The sequence below is a fragment of the Mauremys reevesii genome, linkage group 4 (assembly GCF_016161935.1).
Source record: "Mauremys reevesii isolate NIE-2019 linkage group 4, ASM1616193v1, whole genome shotgun sequence".
Lineage (NCBI taxonomy): Eukaryota > Metazoa > Chordata > Testudines > Geoemydidae > Mauremys > Mauremys reevesii.
The window spans coordinates 6,296,660-6,317,990 of record NC_052626.1 but is presented as its reverse complement, the minus strand read 5'-3'; the positions used below and the strand labels follow the sequence as shown (position 1 = coordinate 6,317,990).

Below are 21,331 nucleotides of genomic sequence, written 5' to 3'. Positions count from 1 at the left end.
ATATGGATCTACAATGTGGAATGAGCCATATTGATCAACTAGAGAAAGCCACTGGTGGATGTGCAGCAGGACTGCAGCTGTGTTGCAAGGCAAAGGATTTGCAGACAGGCTACTCGCATAAAGGTACCATGCTGTGGTTGTTAACTCCATGACGCACCCAGAGGTTGAGTTTTCATCCCACCCTTGGTGGCTTTCTGAGAATGTGTGTTATGCACATTAGCTGCTCTCTGCCTGAATTTTCCAGGGACTGCTTGTGGAATTTTTGCCCTGAGAGCAAAGTTTCTGATTTAAGAGCTGATATTTGAAAGTGCTCAAAAATTCACATACAGACACAGATTTTACTTTAGAAGTATAAGGTAGACTATAAGGTGGATAGAAAGCTGGTTAGATCATTGGGCTCAATGGGTAGTGATCAACAGCTCGATGTCTACTTGGCAGCTGGTATCAAGTGGAGTGCCCCAGGGGTCAGTCCTGGAGCTGGTTTTGTTCAACATCTTCATTAATGATCTGGATGATGGGATGGATTTCACCCTCAGCAAGTTTGCAGATGACACTAAGTTGGGGGGAGAGGTAGATACACTGGAGGGTAGGGATTGGGTCCAGAGTGACCTAGACAAATTGGAGGATTGAGCCAAAAGAAATCTGATGAGGTTCACCACAGACAAAAGCAGAGTCCTGCACTTAGGAGGGAAGAGTCCTCTAAGACATCCACAGGCAGGGCCACCCCCAGCTACAGATCAGCTCTGGGAAGACTCAGCTTCAGGGACTTGCTCCAGCACTCAGACGTCCCCCTCCCTTGGAGTGCAGATCCAAAGACATATTATGAAACTCGCCTCTTCCCTCAATGTGGAAGAAGGTATGCACAATTTCTTGCCCCACCAGTTCAAAATCACATAAACTGGGTTGTATTATAAACCAGAAATAAATGTATGAACTATAGCAGCTGTATTTTAAGTAGTTAAGGAGGTAGCAGACAGAAGAAGGCAGATTACTAAGAAAATAAAACAGCATGCAATGCACTAGCATAATACACTAAAGAAACTGGTTGCATGTGAGTTCTCACCCTAAATGATGGTGATGTAGAAGCTCTGTGGTTGGGGCCCACTTCTAATCTTGCCTTCTACACACATAAAATGCTGTAAAGTGTAACACCGAGGAGAGGTAATTTTGTTTAAAATTACTTTAAAATCAAAACCAAACACTATTTGGCTCCATAGGGTAGCCTTGCTCTCTGCAGAGGGACAAAGAATGCCCACTGAACGTCTCTCTTACACGGTAGCTATATAGTAGGGTACAGAAAGGTCTCCTAACACCTACAGGGAATAAAATAGATTGATTTATGATTTTAACAAGCATGGCTGACTGGGGAATCATGCCTATATGGTTTCAAAGTCACGAAAAGATATTAATCATAATTAAAGCTGCTCAAGAAGGCATCTGAACCAGTGGTCTGATGCCTGGCTAATTGATTACACAACTAAAGCAGAGTTGTCTCTACAGAGGCAGGCAAAGGACAGTTTAGATGTGGCATCTAAATATTTAATACCAGATGGGAAGCACAGAATTGGAACAAAGGGCATAATGAGGAATAATAGAAATCAGTTAGAAGGACTATGGACTTGTCCCCATTGATTATGTAGTGTGTAAAGAGAGAAAGTGATTAATAGAAACAAGTAAATGAGAATCAGTGATGACATTTTTAGAGCTGCAGACTGAAGTCATGCATCTGCAAAGGTCAGAGCTGCTCATCTAGAAATAAAATATGCAGCTGAGAAAAGGAATATTGCTTAAACTAAAGCACAGGCAGAGTCGTCTTGGTTTGCCAAAGATTCCAAGTTTTCTAAGCAGAATCTTTGCACGGAAAATAAGTTACACTGAACAACTGTTATTAAAAGTAAGGGACCAAATCTATTAAGCCAGGCTTTATCTGAATCACCAGCCACAAACAATGTATTTTTAGTTTTCTTGCTGTTCAGATGTCATAGCTTCTCCCTAGTTGAGGATGCAACATAGCTTCTTCTAGATGCTGAGACCACCCAATGCACAATAAACTGAGTTCTGTTATCAGCAACACCACTGCAAATGAGGAGTAACTTCTTGGACTTAAGGGCAGTTACTCTTGACTTTGGACTGATATTAAGAGCTGGTGAGCCAGGAAGCCCTTTGCAGTGAAACAACTTTATTGGACAGACAGACAGACACCCAGCTCTTGTTGTAGAACTTGCATAAAGAGGCTTTTAGGGCTGATTCCCCACTCTGGCACTTGGAGTGCAGAAGGTGGGGGGCCGCAAGGATTCTAAAAATTATATTGGCCACTTTAGGCTTGTATTAAACTCCCAAGGTTACAGCTTCCCTCTGACCTTGGATGGGTAGATGCTGCCACCACCCAAGTGCAAAAAACCCCCTTTGGACCCAGGAAGGGGCACTTGGGAATTCCTCCCTCAGGGTACCGTCAAGCCCTTTCACACTCCCTGCTTTACAGCTTTTTACAGCATAGCTTCAGCCCTGTCTCCCTGCTCCAGAGAACAACCACAGACAAAGGGAAAGTTTCCCCCCCAATTTTAAGAAGTTCTAGCCTCCCATTCGCTCTTTTGGTCAGGTGCCCACTCCCTTCCTTTTACCTGTGGGCTTTTTTAACTCCTTACGAGTAAATCAAAGTAGAGCACAGCTGCTAACAGGGATTTTGTAGCTAACTGGCTGGGTGTCCATAAAAGGGAGTTACACCCCACCCCTCATTTATCACACAGGCATAACCTGAGAGCAGAATTTGGCCCAATGCTTGTATGCGCCCCATACACCCATTTGGGGCTGGTTTTGCTGCCGTCCCCGTCTCTGGGTGGAACCCTACCATGTAGCCACTCCTAGGGTACCTGCAGTCTGCGGAGTCACTGCAGCCCATGTACACATACCTGAGCTAGGTGTGAGCCCGCTCGCTAGAATAACAGGAGTAGCGAAGCTACAGAAACACAAGTGGCAGCCTGGGTTGGCTGCTCAAACACATACCCAGGGTCCTGGGCAGGGTTGTTAGTGGAGCCAGCTTGATCCTAGATCCCAAGGCCAGACAGGACCACGGTGATCATCTAGTCTGATTGCCTGTATGACACAGCCCACATGTGCGACCGTTACACTTCTGACCGCAGTGTGGGCATAGATCTCTGGGCTGCCTCCCCCTCTTGTTTCCTCTCTGTAACCTAACAGGCCCCCCTGAGTTTGGCACCGGTGCACCCTTTACCTGCAGGGACCCATGACAGCAGCTGAGTCAAAGGACTCAGACAGCTTCTTCAGAACAAAGCCTTATTCCTCAGAGGTACAAAGCACACAGAGCAAGGAATGTAAAACAGTAAAGACCGATATTTCCCCCTACCTACACTTTAATCTTTCCTTGCAGTCATTTGTTAGTTCCCCTCAGCCTAGCTAACACCCCTGTCTGGCAAGGGGAAGCAGACTGTCCTAGCAGCATGTGCCTCACCTACTTAACAGCGCTCCCTGACTCTCCGGGCAGCTTCTCTGAGCTCACCCCAACCGCCGTCCTCTCCTAGGCTGGGGTCCTGTAACAGCTCGGTATCCCCTTTGATTTCTCTCTTCGCAGATCTGGCAAAACAGTCGTGTGTGATGGGGCTTAACCTCCATCACCTGCAAGGCAAAGAAAAGAACCCCAATTAGTCATGCTCTCACTCTGCACCTGAGGGGGGTGTGTGTGGGCTCAGGAACTAATTGCCTGCTGGCCAGAGATGGAGAAGCTAGGCCATGTAAGTAGACTGAGGGCCATCGCTTGGAGAGAAGCTCTCAGGTAAGGTTTAGCTAAATGGGGGAAGCCTTGAGGTAGGATTGACAAGGGACTAATACTGAAGCACGAAGGGTTGGCAGGGCTCTTAGTTTGAAGGTTTGTTTGGACTTGTTTGTGCTACCTTAGAAGGGATTTTGGCTTTTGTGTGACCTGGGTAGAGTGCCAAGTTATAGAACCCCTGGAGAGGAGGGGAGAAAAGATGCAGGTCTGAGAGAGAACCCCCCCTTGGAGATGAGGACCCCTCGCAACACTGCATCTAGGCATGAGGGGGGTGCCCCACAGGTGAGGCTCTGCTTAACACCATGTTCCCAGGATTGGGGCTGAGATGTGTGTGTGTGCTGTTGCCTTTCCTACTTGATTCCCCTTACAACCCCTTTGATCTGACACCATAGCTAGTAAGCCACCATAAACAAACATGGGGGCATGCCCCATTATTATTAAAAAATAATTCAGCCATGTCCTGGTTTGTCCCAGCCTGCTTCAGGCTTGTGAAGGCTTCTTCTAGTTTAATCTTTTGAATCCGTGCAGTATGGGGCCAAAAGCATTAGCTGAGGACCTATCTACACTGGAGCTATCGATATAGGTTTGTGGCCCCACTTCTGAGCCCACCGTGGTGTAAATCAGGAGGAATCCCACTGAAGTGGTGGAGTGGTACTGCTTTTATGCTGGCGTGAGTGAGGAGCTTCAGGCTCTGAGAAGGACTCTAACCATCTTACACTTACATGCACTGAGGAATAAAGAAGTTTCACATAACAAATTGTGGACGTAGCTGGGAATAGAAACCAGGATTCTTGACTCCCAGTTCGCTGAGCGAACACCTAGAGCAGGGGCTGTGGTTGGGTTGGATTGCAGTGTGTAGAAGAGCAGCTGTTCTGTGCTCACTATCTGAGTGAGGTCTCAGCTGTCTGTCCATCTTTCTGGGGGTTTTTAAATGCTGCTGAAAGCTGCCAGTTCAACAGTGCTGGAGACTGATAGTTTCTATTGATCCGCAAGTTCAGCGCAGCTCCTGCTGGAGTAGTTTACTGCTGCCATGGCCCCAGAATAGCCAGTGCCTATAAGGCTCAATCCCGCCCTGAGTCTTTCTGGGATAAAGCTAAAGCCATGTTGCTTCTGCCCAGTTATAGTCAGGAAGCCAGCCTGAGAAATGACATGAGCATTGCCCCTCGGGGATGTCTTTTCCTTAGCCAGATGTTAGAGTGGTGAAGTACAGCTGCTGCCAGTTAAACAGCCCTGCCATGCACGTGCAAGATACTCCCAAATCTGCTTACGACGTATTAAAAATGGACCAGTTGACTTTTTTCCTCTGTTAGCTGCAGTTATTCACATTCCTGGTGGGAACGATTTTTCCCAGGACAACCACTTCACATACATGGATTATTCATCAGGAATTGAGAGAGGGGATGAATTTCCATGTTGTGAAACACTTTTCATGCATCAAAAGCAACATTAGCAGCCCTTGCCATGAAACCAGATGCGTTTATTAGACTTACCTGGCTTCCAATCATTGTTCTGATTAGAATGTTCTAAAATTTATGTCCAACTTAGTGAAGTGACTAAAATACTTTAGCTGCCCAGCAGCAGGGCTCTCTGAGACTGCCAAGCTTTTCCTAAGCCCCATTTCTCAAGGGCTGAGGACATAGCCATTTGGAACAGCACTGATGAGGGAGGAGGGTATGGGGTACAAGCTGCCAGAGCAATAGTTTTCGCCTTTCCTGATTCTTTTGTTTACTGTTTTAAACACAGAGGTTTTCAGGCCAGTAACTTTAAAGCTTTTATTAATACAAATTAACTCTACAAAAGTCAAGAACCCAGATAGTGTTGACATAATTAGGTTCCAGTCCTGCCGTTGGATCTGTGCCAATGCACGGGTGTGCACAAGTGAATCCAAATGCAGGATTGCTGCTGTAGTCGAAGACCTATTCCCCTGGGGTTTAAGTAGGACCTCGGTGGGGTGAATTTCACCCAGTGCATATGTAGGTGGACTTGGTTTTCTGCTAGATGAAGAGATTCTGAGTTGCTCAGCTGATCTGTCCTTTCCAAACTCCTCTGAACACAGCAAGGCTGCAACTCGCTAGCTGACTTCTGGTGTTCTGCCAGGCTCTGATTTGGACCTACTGAGCATTTCTGAGCCTGCATTGCAGGCATGCGTGAGAAGCTGCTCTCAGTGCTGGATGATCTCCCGATTCTTCTCAGTGCTTTCCTAATAGAGCAGATCACACAAATGTTTGGATTTCTCTGCTTGAACTCATTGACATTTGACATTTGTGTCTGGGAGCTTTGTTGAACTCTTTAGAAGGTGATGGAGGGAGTGAACTGACATTAATATGTATTCATAACAGAAGATCCTGATTTCCTGGAGCTTTTTCTTCTGGCTCTTTGGCTTTCAAGTCAGTTGTTACTTGAAGATGTAAATTGCTTTCATGTGGCCTTTGCCTCAGTTTCCCACCTTGCAGTGTGACAGTCTAATGAACAAAAGTACCTCCAGTATACCACTCCCCTTTCCCTCTGCTGTACCCCCTTCCCAGTTGCTTTTCCTTAGTCAGTGAAGACCAGTGTTCAAAGGTGTTTTTATATGGGTCCACCTCTGCTCCGGAAAAAAGTTTAAGCCCCTAGACCTACCTTTCAGTGACTTCCACTCTAGCAATCGCTAAACAGAAACAAGGACTCTCAAGTGAGTCCAATCACCTTTGCCTTTAAACACTGGAGAAGGGAGTATCAAATGATGCCTGAGTCTTTCAGCAGATTCCTCACCCAGTCTCATCTTCACCAGCCTTTGGCAGCCCTACCCGCTGCTTAGCAAGTGAGCTGCAGTTTAAGGTGATCCCCTCCATCAGGGCCTGCTAAATACAGTTCTGCTGCCCTTTACTCATATAATAAGGAGATCAACATTTCAGTACCCCTGCATTCAATGTTAAAATGATCTAACAAACAGGTTAAGGGAAGAGCGTCTATACATGTGGGTATAATGCTTAAATTATCCCAAAGTACAAAGTTTGGTTTAAAAGTAATACAATGCATAATCTGCAATATCCCAAATTTAAGGTTAATAAATGTAATGATACAGTTTAAATATTAGCATCCAAATATTCAGGTACATCAGTCATAGAAAGTTTAGATTAAAAGTAGCTTGTAGAAAGCAAATACAGTAATGTGTAGATTGTCCCTCAATAATTGAGAGTTTAGGATATGTTGCCCTTCAGTAAATTAAATCCATCAGGGAAGTATTTCAGTTACTTTTCCAACTTCACTTCTCAAAGGCAGTTCAGCTCCTCTCTCCTGGTATTGCCAATGTCCGGTGAAATGTTCTAAACAAATGTCCCTTGACCACCTGAAGGCGTCTGACACCAAGTTGCCAGATCAGCCGAGCACGGTGTGGACCAATTCCACATCCCTGCAACACTCTCTCATTACTGGGATCCCATGTGCCCAGGGCTCCGACAAGCAACATGTTTTTGAACCTTGTAACCCCTAACTCTCAAGGCTGCACATGGATTGATTGAGTCTAAACTTGTGGCTTAAAAATGAAGTGTTGTAGCTTCTCCTCGTGCTCGTGGTGGTTATATTTCTCACTCCTGAGCAAACCTTTATACCACTGCGAATCTACTGTGTCTTCTCCCTAGGCCTGGTGTAAGTCAGGAGTAACTCCACTGAAGTCAATGGAGTTACAGCAGTGTAAACAAGGAAAATCAGATTACTAGGAATTAGTTTAGATTAGTAAAGCAGAGAATTGCTTTTTTTTTGCTGGATTTCCGGAACTTTGGCTTTCACCTTTCATGTCCCCTTTTCCATAAGGACAAGGGTCGTATACACAAAGGGATTTAGGTGCCTAGACCTAAACCTAACCTCAGTTGGTGCCTACATTTTTGCTGTAAAACTCCTCTAGGTGTCTAACCCAGGGCTTTAAGGAAGTTATAGACATGTCACAAAATATGCATTGCCTGCTAATACTCAGTGACAGTTGTATCTTTACATAGACTCACACTATGGAAAAAAATATGAACGGGATGACAAATTATGCAACCTGCGTATTCTGTTCAGAAAAATTCCTACCAAATCCCATATCATACAACTGGGTTTAGATCTTTATTGAGGTGCAATCTCAGAAGGTATGTAGTAAGGGTGCATGGACAAACTCTCCAGATATCAAACAAGCACTTCCACCAGGCAAGGTCAATGTGGGATGCAGACTTTTGCATGTGGCTAAATTGGTCCCCGTGTAGGGGCCAGCACAAGGCATGTTCCCTCCTCACCTCAAAAAAGATATACTGGCACTAGAAAAGGTTCAGAAAAGGGCAACTAAAATGATTAGGGGTTTGGAGAGGGTCCCATATGAGGAAAGATTAAAGAGGCTAGGACTCTTCAGCTTGGAAAAGAGGAGACTAAGGGGGGATATGATAGAGGTATATAAAATCATGAGTGATGTAGAGAAAGTGGATAAGGAAAAGTTATTTACTTATTCCCATAATACAAGAACTAGGGGTCACCAAATGAAATTAATAGGCAGCAGGTTTAAAACAAACAAAAGGAAGTTCTTCTTCACACAGCGCACAGTCAACTTGTGGAACTCCTTGCCTGAGGAGGTTGTGAAGGCTAGGACTATAACAGCGTTTAAAAGAGAACTGGATAAATTTATGGTGGTTAAGTCCATAAATGTCTATTAGCCAGGATGGGTAAGGAATGGTGTCCCTAGCCTCTGTTTGTCAGAGAATGGAGATGGTGGCAGGAGAGAGATCACTTGATTATTGCCTGTAGGTTCACTCCCTCTGGGGCACCTGGCATTGGCCACTGTCGGTAGACAGATACTGGGCTAGATGGACCTTTGGTCTGACCCGGTACCGCCGTTCTTATGTTCTTATGAAGCCCACTGGGATCCTCAAAATGAAGTTTAAATGAGATGTACATCATCCCGAGGCCTTGTGCCAGATGTCTGCACAGGGGTGAATTTCACCCATGGAAAATGCAGAACAATCTGCTTACATGAGGATCAGGATGATAAGGTGGCATTTATTTAAACCTGCTGCAGGGATGGTTTACACTAATACTATGCAGATGGTTAGCCATTGCCACAAAGGTATTTACCTACAGTATCCAATGTTTATAGGCCTCATGAGTATCCAGGGAAACCCAGCTCAGCCATCTATCATCTGTGCTCCCCCTCCATAATGCCTGAGGAGTTCAGCTGGCAGAACCTTGTGTGTGCTGTGTGGCCTGTTCTGGGGCAATGGTCTTTCTTGAGCCAATAATTAGGCACACTCAGTTCTATAGTGGTTAAAGCAGCAGTATTTCCCCAGCCTGTAACCTATCATTACGCAGCCTTCACACTTCCTGGTCTCCACGGGCAGCTAGTTTTACTCAGTCTAAATCTTCCAGCCCGCAAGCTCATATTTTCCCCTCATTCGGTCTTGTCTCCAGGAATGCCTCAGGTTAAACACAGGGCTAAATTAATTATACTAATCAGCCATGCCTAGGCCTGCAGTTAAAAAAAATGTCCATAAACTTTCCCATGATGGTCCAGTGCAGGATAATTCATGTAGGCAGCTCCTTTCACAGGAATTTTCCAGTGCCTTTCCTCCACTCTACCATCTGAAACCTGCGTCCGGGCTCAGCTCCTTCTTGGGCAAACAGAATAGAGTTAAAACCTTAAACCCATTCCTAATTCTTGAACATCCCAAAGAGAGGAGAAGGGAAGCACTGAAGGTTTGGGAGCTGAGTGTGGAGTGGATGGCAGAACTTTAGGACTGGTCCAAAAGCCATTCAACCACCGGTATATCAGCGTGTGGACATGCCAAGGGGAGCAGCTGCTTGACTGTAGTCGTATTAATCTGCTCAGTGCAAAGGTACTAACTACCACCGGAATGATTAACTGCTTTGGTGTGCGAGCTGGTAGGATACCCACAGTCCCTCATTCTAATGCTCTCCTGGATCCTGCAAGAGTTAACCACCTGTCAAAGGCACAGAAGTAATTCCCCTGATTAAAATAAATGAGGAGGATCAGAGCCGGCTGCTCAGTTAATACTAAATTACAGGGAGAAGAGACTGACCACTTCAGTTCTCTCTGACCTTGAAAACCGAGTTGGCTAACACAACCCTCCATTTCTTATTGCTCTCCGGGATTTGTGAGATGAGGTCGGCATCTAGCATTAATTCATTCTTCTCTATAACTCATTTTATTACATTATAAGAGAACATTGTGCTTGGAAAGTGTAATCTTCAATGCTATTCTCCTCTTGTCTTTGCTTTTGTAATTAATTAAATAAGGCACTATCTTTTTCCAGCTATAAAGATTGATTTTTTGTAAGGACTACAGTGGGACATGTGGTGATAACTTTTATCTTAAAAGCTGCCCACTGTCTCCATAGCAAGACAGTTGTTTTGTATGGCCCTGAAGCTGACAGTCTTTTGATTAACATAAGTTCTGAAGGGGCGAACTGATCTAACTCCCTTAGTTCTCGCGCCAAATGGGTCTTGAAGGAAAAGGCTCAACTCTTTCATTCTGTGGAGCACAGAAAATTTGCGACGGATACTCCGGTTCTGTAGGCACTAAAAGGGGAGAGCTGCTGCCTCATTAATACCTAGCATCTCATCTAGGGAGCTGTCCAGAAGACTTGATCAAAAGGGATGATGATAGAGATATGCATTGGTGACACTTTCCAGGCCTCCAGACTCCGCTCCGGGACAAAGAGAACTAACCACTGCAGTGCTGGCAGATGGTAACGTCCAACCCGGCACTCAGGATAAGCTAAATGTTGAAGTCAAGTATATTTGAAACAGAAAGAGCTTCCCTTTTTCCCTGTGGTATTTGAGCCACAGCAATATTCCAGCCCTCGGAGTGCGTGCTGACTACCACTGTGTTTAAAATCAGGTGCTTCCGTGAAAGCGGTTGCCTTCCTCCAAGGGGGCCCACCCGTGAAATTTGAATCAGGTTCAGATTATAAATACGGCCTCCCCTCCCCCCCCAACCAGTTTGGGTGTGTTTGGGCCTGGAGGTTTGGTTCAGGCCATTAAAGAAATAGTGCCCAGCCACGGAATCTCGATCTGGGTTTGGATCCCAGCGCGCTCCTCCCCATTGCCTCCAGAGTTCAAGGGAGTTTGGATCTGGGGGCTTCGTTCAGACTTTCTTCTATTCTTGCCTCTTTAAAACTAGGGAAATGGAGCTAACCGAAGGGGTCCTCATTAAGGTCTCTTCATTAACATTGTGCAGGGAAAGGTGACTTATCTATGATTTCTTATCCCAAAGGAGGTGGAATTGGGAAATGCGTCTCAGTATTCACCTGCCTGGTAACATTCAAGTATTTATCACATCCTGGTATAAATCCAGGTTAGATATGTGAATGTTGGGGAGTGGAAGATGGCTGTTCAGTGGAGTGATTTGGCAGATCAAATGTAAAAAAAATAAAATAAAAAAAAATGTCTCCAGTCTCTTGTTTTTTCTTCATACGCTAAATTTCCTGATATTTTTACTTTTAAAAGCCCAGTGCCAGAAGGGTAGGATGGCCATAAGCAGCACAGTCAGGAAGTTGGAGGCTGTCCAGTGTCAGCCAGGAATGGAATAAAGCTGTTTCCATCATTACATCGGATCTAAGACTGTGTGCAGGTGATTCATAACGTGTCAATATCTGGTCGGGGGGCTTGGATCAGGATTCATGTTGCACTCCCCGTCAGTACCTGGCCCAAGCTGGGGAAGCTAATGATCCTACCAGTGGACCCAATTTGGTGATGAATCCTGGTCACATGCCGCCTGAGGCATGTGGCGCAGAGGCTAAGAAGAACATCTGGTTGGAGGGCCGGGTGCTATTCTCTCTCTGCATTAGTTCCCTAGCAAACAACAACAGACGGTCAATATCTGATACAGGGAAGTGCGGATTAAGGATGCCCCCTTGGCTGATGCAGACCCTTGTGGAGCTGCTATGTGAAAACTCGGCAGAATGCAAGGGCCACAAACCTCTGCTCACAAAGAGAAAATGTGAGTTTCTTCGGGGAGACTCAGAGTGCAACCAAACCCCCTGGCACTCATTGGACTGGGTTCTTCCCTGCTCTTGCACAGATGTTCAAGGAGGGGAGGGTGCAAAGAGCCTTGTTTCCTCATGCAAGGGACGAGCACACCTTTGCACGTCCCGACCGTCAAGACCACACAAGGCCGGGGGTGAGGGGGTATTCGCTCCAGCGGGGAGGAGATGAGGGGGTGATTGTCTCTACTCCATTACTGTCACCACGGAAAGCCAGCTGTGGCAGCGAGTGCTCAGTGCTGTCTTTTAGGGCTGCACTCCATCTGCACCCCAGAGAAATACTGGTGCACAAGGCCTGCTGGAGCCCCTGCTATGTGGTACGGCTCCTCCTCATCCCCAGTACGAGGGAATACCATCTGGGCTTGAGCCAAAGCCCACCGAGGTCAATGGAAAGACACCCACGGATCCAGCCCTTGAGGCACAATCCAGCTGTTAGCGTATTAATTTGTTGGGGCTGTAGATCTGAAACACAAGAACAATGTATTGGGGAGGGGAGGAGGAGAGAGCCAAGGGGATGTATCCAGAGCAGTTCTTAAATGCACTTTGCCGCTAGAATGATCTGACTGCCTACTGTGGACTAGTAGTGACCATTGCAGGTAACAGACACGTGCCATTACCGTTGTGTCCAGTTTTCTCAAGGGTTTATAGGATTTCAGTTCACAATGGGCTGAAATTTATCTTCCTCCAGGAGCTGATTTGTTTTCCTAACAATAGTTTTAAATATGTCACACGGAGCCATCTTAAAGACCGAGTGCTTTGAAAAAACAATCGTTTGCGATTGCTCTGTTTCTGTGTGTCCTAATGGACAATGAATCTTTATTTATAGTTTTTACAAACATCGTAATACAGGGCATGACAGCCGTTCTCACGGGGTGAAATACAGGAATGCACAGCAGTGTTTCAATACAAGGCTATTCCTCGGAGTATACAACTAAACAATAAGTCACCAAACTTGTCCTCTGATTTGGGGAGAGTGCAAATTACATTTTAACAGCCATAACCTGCAGGGGGATAAAATATTATCAACAAAGGAAGAGGAGATAAAGCATTACCTTCAGGCTAGAAGTGAAAGGCTTTACAGATACCCAGCTCTACCTATTAATGTTGGCACAACAGTTATAAGAGGGATATACAGGCTATGATATTCCAACCCCCCCACCACACTTTTGATTAGACCTCAGTGGTAAGATTAACCCCCACCCCCAATCCTTAACAATCAGCCCAGCTGTGAGTTGGATGCTTTCTGCATCCAAGCTGTTTTCTGAGTTCATCGAGGGAATCATCTGCCGCTGTTTTTGTTCCGTAATTCTTTGGCAGAGGAAACATTATGTCAGTTTCATTAGGGCCTGATTCGAAGGCCACTGAAGTCTGCAGAAAGGCTCCTGTTCATTAACCGAGGTGGGCTTTGGGTCAGGCCCTGAAAGCAAAAATCTGATGATGATATAGACTGATGTGGTGTCAGCTACGTGCTTGGGTTTAGCTGACCCCCACCTCCAGGGGCCCAGAAGGGGCTCTGTTAATGACCATGCTTTCCACCACAGATCGGTTGCATGTGTTTGTTTTTCGGATGGGAATCTTTTATTCTCCCTCACAAATACGTGAACTAGCGGTGGCAGCATCATAATCAAACAGCCGCGGATACAAAAGACCAACGATCTGTTTCTATTCCTACGCAACCGTTGAGTATGTGCAAAGCCAGAGGTGAAAGCTTGGGTGATGAAAACTCCTTTTCAAGAAGGCAAGTCATCTACCACCTTAAACAAGCAATGGTTTGGTATCTGCTCAGGACACCGGCTCTTTACAGCTTCACAGATTTTTTTGTTTAGTCTTGTCTCAAACCTTCTGTTTATGGGGAAGATGAGAACAATTGCTAAAGTGCCAGCAATGAGCTCAGCACTGTACAAAACAGAAGTGACAGTCCCTGCCCCGGGGAGCTAACGGTCTGAAGAGACGAGGGGAGACACAGAGCATGAGGATAATGACACTTTTGGTAAGATCATGGCAAATCAACTCCAACTACATCTAGCTTCCTGGATCCTTATCAGTCTGGCTACAGAGCAGTCTATGGCATGGAGGCCGATTGGTTTTTTTAAGTTCATGATCTTCTGGTGATGGTCACAGACAGCAGGTCCATGCTGACGTTAGCCCTTTCAGCCTTGTTGAAACAGATGACCAAGAGGCCCCTGGTGGGGTAAGGGTTCGCGTCACAGTGCGTCTGTTCACTTCTTTAGGAGAAAAGGTAGATTGTGATGGCCACTTGCCCATCCTCCCCAAGGGCATTGGCAGGTGGGGTCCAGCATGATAGAGGAAAACAAAACCACCTTCGATAAAATGCACAACTCAGAATTAAACTGGGGGTGGATTTGATTCAGTTACCAGTCACAGGTCAAAGAAATACTAGCAAGGCTGTAGAACAGACCAGCAAGCTCTCAGGTTACAATGATGCTATGGAATGTAGCATGCTGGAGATTGAAAGATGCCAAACCTGCCGGAACAATAAAGACTGACTGGTTTTAATTACCTAGTGTGATAGACCCAGGCCAGTTGGGTACAACAGAATAGCAGAAGGCAGATATACTGGCCACTGGATTAACAGTTTTCTGTTCCCTGACTGACCACAGCAGGGGCTGCTCCAGGCTAATGAGAACACCTGACTCTAATTAACCTGTAAAGAGTCAGGTGAGGCCATTCAGTTAATGTGACCACCTGACTCTAATGAAGGCCCTGCTGATACTATAAAAAGGGCTCACTCCAGTCAGGCAGAGGAGAGCCAGGGAGCCAGGGGAGAGGAAGTGTGGCTGAAGGGCTGGTCAGTGAAGACACCCTCAAACCATCATTAAAGGAGCCCTAAGGTAAGGGTGAAGAAGGGAGAAGCAGGAGAGCCGTGGGGAAGTGGCCCAGGGAAATGTAGCAACTCTGGCAGTGAAAGGTTGGCTGCCAACAACTGCTACCATTAGGGTCCCTGGGCTGGAACCTGGAGTAGAGGGCGGGCCCGGGTTCCCCCCAACCCACCCCTACAGGAACAGCTCCTGGGAGGGGAAGTCAGGCCCCTGTCAGGACAGGAGGCTGAACAGAGACTGTGGGAGTTCTCTCCCCAACCTCCTTGCAGCCTATGATGAAAAGGGCTCAGTAGACTGTAACCCTGGCCCTAGAGAGAGAAGGGCTACGTGGAGGGTCACAGTGAGCCACTGAGGCAGCATAAACCGCCTAGAAGCGCAGGACCCACGGGAGCAAGGTCAGAGCTCTGCCACACTAGGTATTACTGGTTGAGTGGCGTGGAAGTTGTAGTTTGGAGAATAAGTTTATTGATACTATAAGCATCATTTTAAGGCAACTTGTTCTGGCATCTGCAAGAGAGGATGTGACTCCTAGCATTACTTAGGAGGTGAGTGGGTGGGAGCTCTGCTGGGGGTGGTGACCCCTGCACAATTAGGTTTTATATCACTACAGAAGGTGACCCGTGATGATGGATTTTAAAAGGGCAGATTTTAAAACAATGAAGAAGATGGTTAATAGCAGGTTAAAGGGCAAAGTAGAGACATAACACACCCCTGAAGTTATTCTGGAGACTATTGAAGAGTCCTGTATTACAGATCAGGTGCTTTATCCTTCCAGCATAAAAAGGATAAGGAAAAGGGGAGATTAAAATGAGCATGTTTAAGCAGGGAGGTGCACACACATAGAAGTGAAAATGCAGCTGTCACAGAGTGGAACTCAGTGGGAGAGGATGTACCCCGGGATACAGGCTATGCCAGGCGAGGAAGCGGGCCCAGTCCTGCTGTCTTTGGAATTATCCTGGAGGCAGTGGGAGTCTTGCATGGAGAAGGACTGCAGCACTGGGAGGATGAGGACGCGATATAAAGAACAATAGCCAGCTGCTAGATGGGCGTTTGTTGGGAAAGATCCTCCATGGTCCCTGCAGGGTGGGGAAGGGCAGTGTGTGAAGAGACCCCTGTTCTGTGCAATGACCAGGCATCATCACCGTCCTTGTGCCTGTGGGGCCCAAACCACCCCAAGGGTCAGATAGGAGGCTGGGTCATAGCCCTGCCAGCCCTTTGAAGTGGCTCGCAGGGTTGGCTGGGTTCACGGGGAATGAGAGGCATGCTGCACTGTCCTAAAGGAAACTCCCCCTGCTAACTTCCTCGACACCTGGAGCTTCCCCTGGGAGCAAGTGCAGCCCCAAACTGCCCAGGGTGTAACTAGCACAAACTGGCTCACTGGAGTCCAGGGTAAAACTCCCATGAACCTTCAGTGGGAGCAGGACTGGGCTTCATGGTAAGCAAATTCTGAAAACAACCTGTGAAGGCCAAATCTATCCTTGGATCCAGAGGTTTCCATTGTGTCCACTGACTCGGGGCAATTGCAGAATCCTCTGCAAGACTAAAGGGTGAGGGGCTTCTGTGCTGGGGGGAATTTCACCCAGAAATAGATGGCCAGCAGAGATACTGAACCTGAGCTGGAGAAATGACAGAGAAACCTGAATGCAACACCTGGAGTGAATTTCTTCCCAGTCCTGGGTGACTGTTCTCATTTTAGACCGCCTTGCTGACCCAGTCGCTGGAAAGCAGATAGCTCCGTGTATCGTTACACAGCTCAGAGCATCAGCTTTCTTTTGGTTGGTGCTACATTTTCACTTAAAAGACAGATGGGAATTACGGCCTCCTGCAGTTCTGCATATAGAACGGGTAGGGTCCTGCAGTTATACGCACAGGCAAAACTCCTCAGGTCTGTAGGGTCACCCTTTACATATAATATAAAGCCCCCAGCCTCTTTCGATCTTGCAGCTGAAGCGAGAAAAGGAAGCAGAGCTGCATGCACGCACAACAGACCTTTTCTTTCACTGCTTGACCCCTTACTCCCTACATAGGCAAAATTCCCATTGATTTCAGTTTGTATTAGTTCAAGTCCACGGAGATGCAAGCCGGTGTTGAAGACTGGTCTTCCTGAGGCTGGATTTGATGAGCAAGAACACATCGTGCTGCTGCACTGCTGAAGCCCACTAAAAGATTCATGCACACGCCTGGCTGGCTGGGCTTATGTGGATATCCATGCTGTGGAATCCATATGGATTAGTGTGTGTGTGTGCGTGCGCACACGCTAGCTACTGCTCTAGGACAGTAGAGATGAATGACCACACTGGGCCAAACACAGAGTTTACATTCCCAGAGACCTTTTGTTTATAAATTGCCTCTGGAATAAGGCAAGGATTACTACAGCCCCTGAATTGGTACATTAATTGCCGGCATGCTAATTAATCAGCTGCTGTATGTTTAGGAGATTGTGCGACATGAACAGCCCCTCAGCAATCTCAGCCCCTTGCAGCTCTGCGTGTAGGAGGGAAGTTAATACACCTCTACCCTGATATAATGCAACCTGATATAACACGAATTTGGACATAACGCGGTAAAGCAGCGCTCCGGGGGGGTGGGGCTGCTCACTCCGGCGGATCAAAGCAAATTCGATATAATGCAGTTTCACCTATAACGTGGTAAGATTTTTTGGCTCCTGAGGACAGCGTTGTATCGGGGTAGAGATGTATTTAAAGAGAAAGGCTCTATGTGCCCACACAGGGAGGGAAGGAGGCAGAAGGTGCATGCAGGGGAGATGCCTGTGTGGGGCCACTTCTCCCACCTGGGTGGGTAGGGCCTTGCGGCCACTCACTACTGCACAGGCCAGGGCTGTGAAGTGAGCACAGAAGGGGGAAGTAATCAACGCCGGATCAAGGGAGCGTGTGCAGATTACTTTCCCACAGGAGCCAGGGGAGAAGCAGGGAGAGGATTGTGAATGAGTCACAATTTGGTCCTTGGTCTGTTCTTGGGGGAATGCAACCGCACGCTGGCCCTTCCTCCGGGCTGGTGGTAACTCCACCATCACACAACTGCAGCGCCAGCGTGGACGTGGGTGTGGATTGCGTGTGGCTCTGCAGTGTGGATGCTCCCCAGGTGGGCTTGGCAAGCCCAGACGCAGGCTCACTCTGCAGGGTGTCAGTCCCTTAGTGAAACAGTTCCATGGGGATGTCTGGGATGACAGTAAGAATCAAACCCATGTTACTATACAGGGTTGCTTGATTACGTCTTTCCTTCAGTGACTGTCTCTTTATTGGAGGTGGATAGAATTGTGGACGGAACAAGCTATTTTCTTTTATGAGTATTAAAAGAACTATAAAAGATAAGGGTATAGAGTAGACTGGGGGCAGCATAAGAGCGTTACAGCAGGGCCCACGTTACAATGAAAGTTCTATCAACAATCATTTTCATTCCTTCGTTCCACATGGTCCCTCTTTCCTCATGTACTTCAATTCAGCCCTGCGCAGAGGACCAGCACTGGGTCTATGCAATCTAGGGGCTTAAATAGAACTTGGATGGTTCATTTACCCCTGCACGGGGGTAAATTTCACCCAGGGACGTCTGCTTCCATTGGGAATTTGGCCCTAACTGTGTACAATTAACATGGAAAATTCCAGTGGCAGGAGGAACAAGTATCCTATTCCTATGGAAGTAAAAGAGAATTCTCTCTCCTGCATTCTAAATGACCATCTAGTGAGTGCAACTGCTCAGCTTAGATATATGATGAGCTCTGAACTGGTGTCCAGTTCATCAGCTGTCTCTTTTAAATTTTATGGTGAATGAAGCATTAGAATGGCCATATATCTACTGTAAGATTAAAAGCTGCTGGCTGATTCATTATTAGACTGCATTAATTCTTTCATGGCCTGGGGAGAAAACAGGAATATAAAGATGGTTAGTATGATATACATTTTTGCCAATAGTGTAATTAATTTTACTTAGTATTAATAAGTAGAGTTGGGCAAATACTGCAAAAGAATCCTTCTTCAGCATTTGCTTGATTTTAAAACCAAATTTGCTATGCCCATGACTGCATTCCTTTTTATGTTCTCTTTGTGATCACATTCTAGTCACTCAAACGATCATTGGAAGTGAATCTCCAGCTCTCATGCAGGGGTATTTTGCCTTAGAAGTAGTATGTGTTATAGGGGATGGGAAACTGACACAGCAGAGGGACAGGGTTCCCCAAACCCCCTGCCAGAGGCCTGGTACAGAGGCAATCAAATGAGCCAGGAAAAGAACTGACCTCTTCCCATTAGGACTCTGCATGCACAACACTTACTTTGTGTGCAGGTCAAATCAGAACATTACATTTAAACTGGGCACCTAGTCAATAAACGTATCCTAGTATTCCGAAGAGTGATTCGCAGGCAAGTCCAGTTTGCCCCAGGCATCTTCCATGAATCTATCTAGCTCCCTTTTCAACCCCGTTATAGTCTTGGCCTTCACAACACCCTCTGGCAAGGAGTTCCACAGGTTGATAGTGACGTGCATGAAAAAATGCTTTCTTGTGTTTGTTTTGAACCTGCTACCTATTAATTTCATTTGATGGCCCCTTGTTCTTGTATTATGAGAAGGAGTAAATAACACTTCCTTATTTACTTTCTCTATACCACTCATGATTTTATAGACCTCTATCTTATCCCCCCTTAGTCATCTCTTTTCCAAGCTGAAAAGTCCCAGTCTTATTAATCTCTCCTCATATGGAAGCCGTTCTATATCCCTAATCATTTTTGTTGCTCTTTTCTGAACCTTTTCTAATTCCAATATATCTTTTTTGAGATGGGGCGACCACATCTGCACGCAGTATTCAAGGTGTGGGCATACCATGGATTTATAGAGGCAATATGATATTTTCTTTCTTATTATCTATCCCTTTCTTGATGATTCCCAGTGTTCTGTTAGCTTTGTTGACTGCTGCTGCACTTTGAGTGGATGATTTCAGAGAACTATCCACAGTGACTCCAAGATCTCTTTCTTGAGTGGTAGCAGCTAATTTAGACTCCATCATTGTATATGTATATACAGGATTATGTTTTCCAATGTGCATTATTTAGCATTTTTCAACATTAAATTTCATCTGCCATTTTGTTGCCCAGTCACCCAGTTTTGTGAGATCCTTTTGTAGCTCTTTGCTGTCTGCTTGGGACTTAACTATCTTGAGTGGTTTTGTATCATCTGCAAATTTTGCCACCTCACTGTTTACTCTCTTTTCCAGATCATTTATGAATATGTTAAATAGGACTGGGCCCAGTACAGACCCCTGGGGAACACCACTATTTACCTCTCCCCATTCTGAAAACTGACCATTTATTCCCTACCTTTTAACCAGTTACCAATCCACGAGAGAACCTTCCCTCTTATCCCATGACTGCTTACTTTGCTTAAGAGCCTTTGGTGAGGGACCTTGTCAAAGTCTTTCTGAAAATCTAAATACATTATATCCACTGGATCTCCTTTGTCCGCATGCTTGTTGACCCCCTCAAGGAATTCTAGTAGGTTGGTGAGACATGATTTTCCTTTACAAAAACCATGTTGACTATTTCCCAACAAATCACGTTCATCTATGTGTCTGACAATTTTGTTCTTTACGATAGGTTCAACCAGTTTGCCCAGTACTGAAGTCAGGCTTACCAGCCTGTAATTGTCAGGGTCACCTCTGGAGCCCTTTTTAAAAATTGGCGTCACATTAGTCATCCTCCAGTTATTTGGTACAGAAGCTGATTTAAATGATAGGTTACAGACAACAGTCAGTAATCCTGAAACTTCACATTTGAGTTCCTTCAGAGCTCTTGGGTGAATACCATCAGGTCCTGGAGACTTATTACTGTTTAGTTTATCAATTTGTTCCCAAACCTCCTCTAATGACACCTCAATTTGGGACAGTTCCTCAGATCTGTCACCCAAAAAAATGGCTCAGGTTTGGGAATCTCTCTCACATCCTCAACAGTGAAGACCGATGCAAAGAATTCATTTAGTTTCTCCACAATGGCCTTATCGTCTTTGAGTGCTCCTTTAGCATCTCAATCGTCCATTGGCCCCACTGGCTGTTTAACGGCCTTTCTGCTTCTGATGTATTTAAAAAAAATTTGCTATTACTTTTGGAGTCTTTGGCTAGCTGTTCTTCAAATTCTTTTTTGGTCTTGATAATTATATTTTTACACTTAATTTGCCAGAGTTTATGCTCTTTTCTATTTTCCTCGTTAGGATTTATCTTCCACTTTTTAAAGGATGCCTTTTTGCCTCTCACTGCTTCTTTTACTTTGTTGTTTAACCACGGTGGCTCTTTTTTGGTTCTCTTACTATTTTTTTAAATTTGGGGTATACATTTAAGTTGAGCCTCTATTATGGTGTCTTTAAAAAGTTTCCACGCAGCTTGCAGGGATTTTACTTTTGGTACTGTACCTTTTAATTTCTGTTTCACTAACCACCTCATTTTTGTGTAGTTCCCCATTCTGAAATTAAATGCTGCAGCCCAATCACAATTTACCAGCAGTGCTTGAATTTCAAATCTTGAACACTGCACGATGGTGGGAGACCCTGTGGAATCTATCCATAGAGTTATATATATAGGCGCCTGCTTCTAGAGGGGCCTCTGAACGTAATTTCCAGTCGGGAAGCTCCTGAGTGCTGCAATCCAGCCTTGGAGACTACAACTTTCATGATGCCTTGAGGAAGAGACAGACTTCCAC

General features: G+C 45.8%; 1 long non-coding RNA gene across 1 annotated transcript in view; it reads right to left on the bottom strand.

Moving 5' to 3' along the window:
- Nucleotides 1-3,527: 3,527 nt before the first annotated feature.
- The window catches only part of LOC120404836, a 46,437-nt gene continuing 28,633 nt past the window's right edge, over nt 3,528-21,331 (bottom strand). The window contains exon 3 of the long non-coding RNA XR_005598208.1: nt 3,528-3,633. This is a non-coding gene — a long non-coding RNA (uncharacterized LOC120404836). The remainder of the gene's footprint in view (nt 3,634-21,331) is intronic.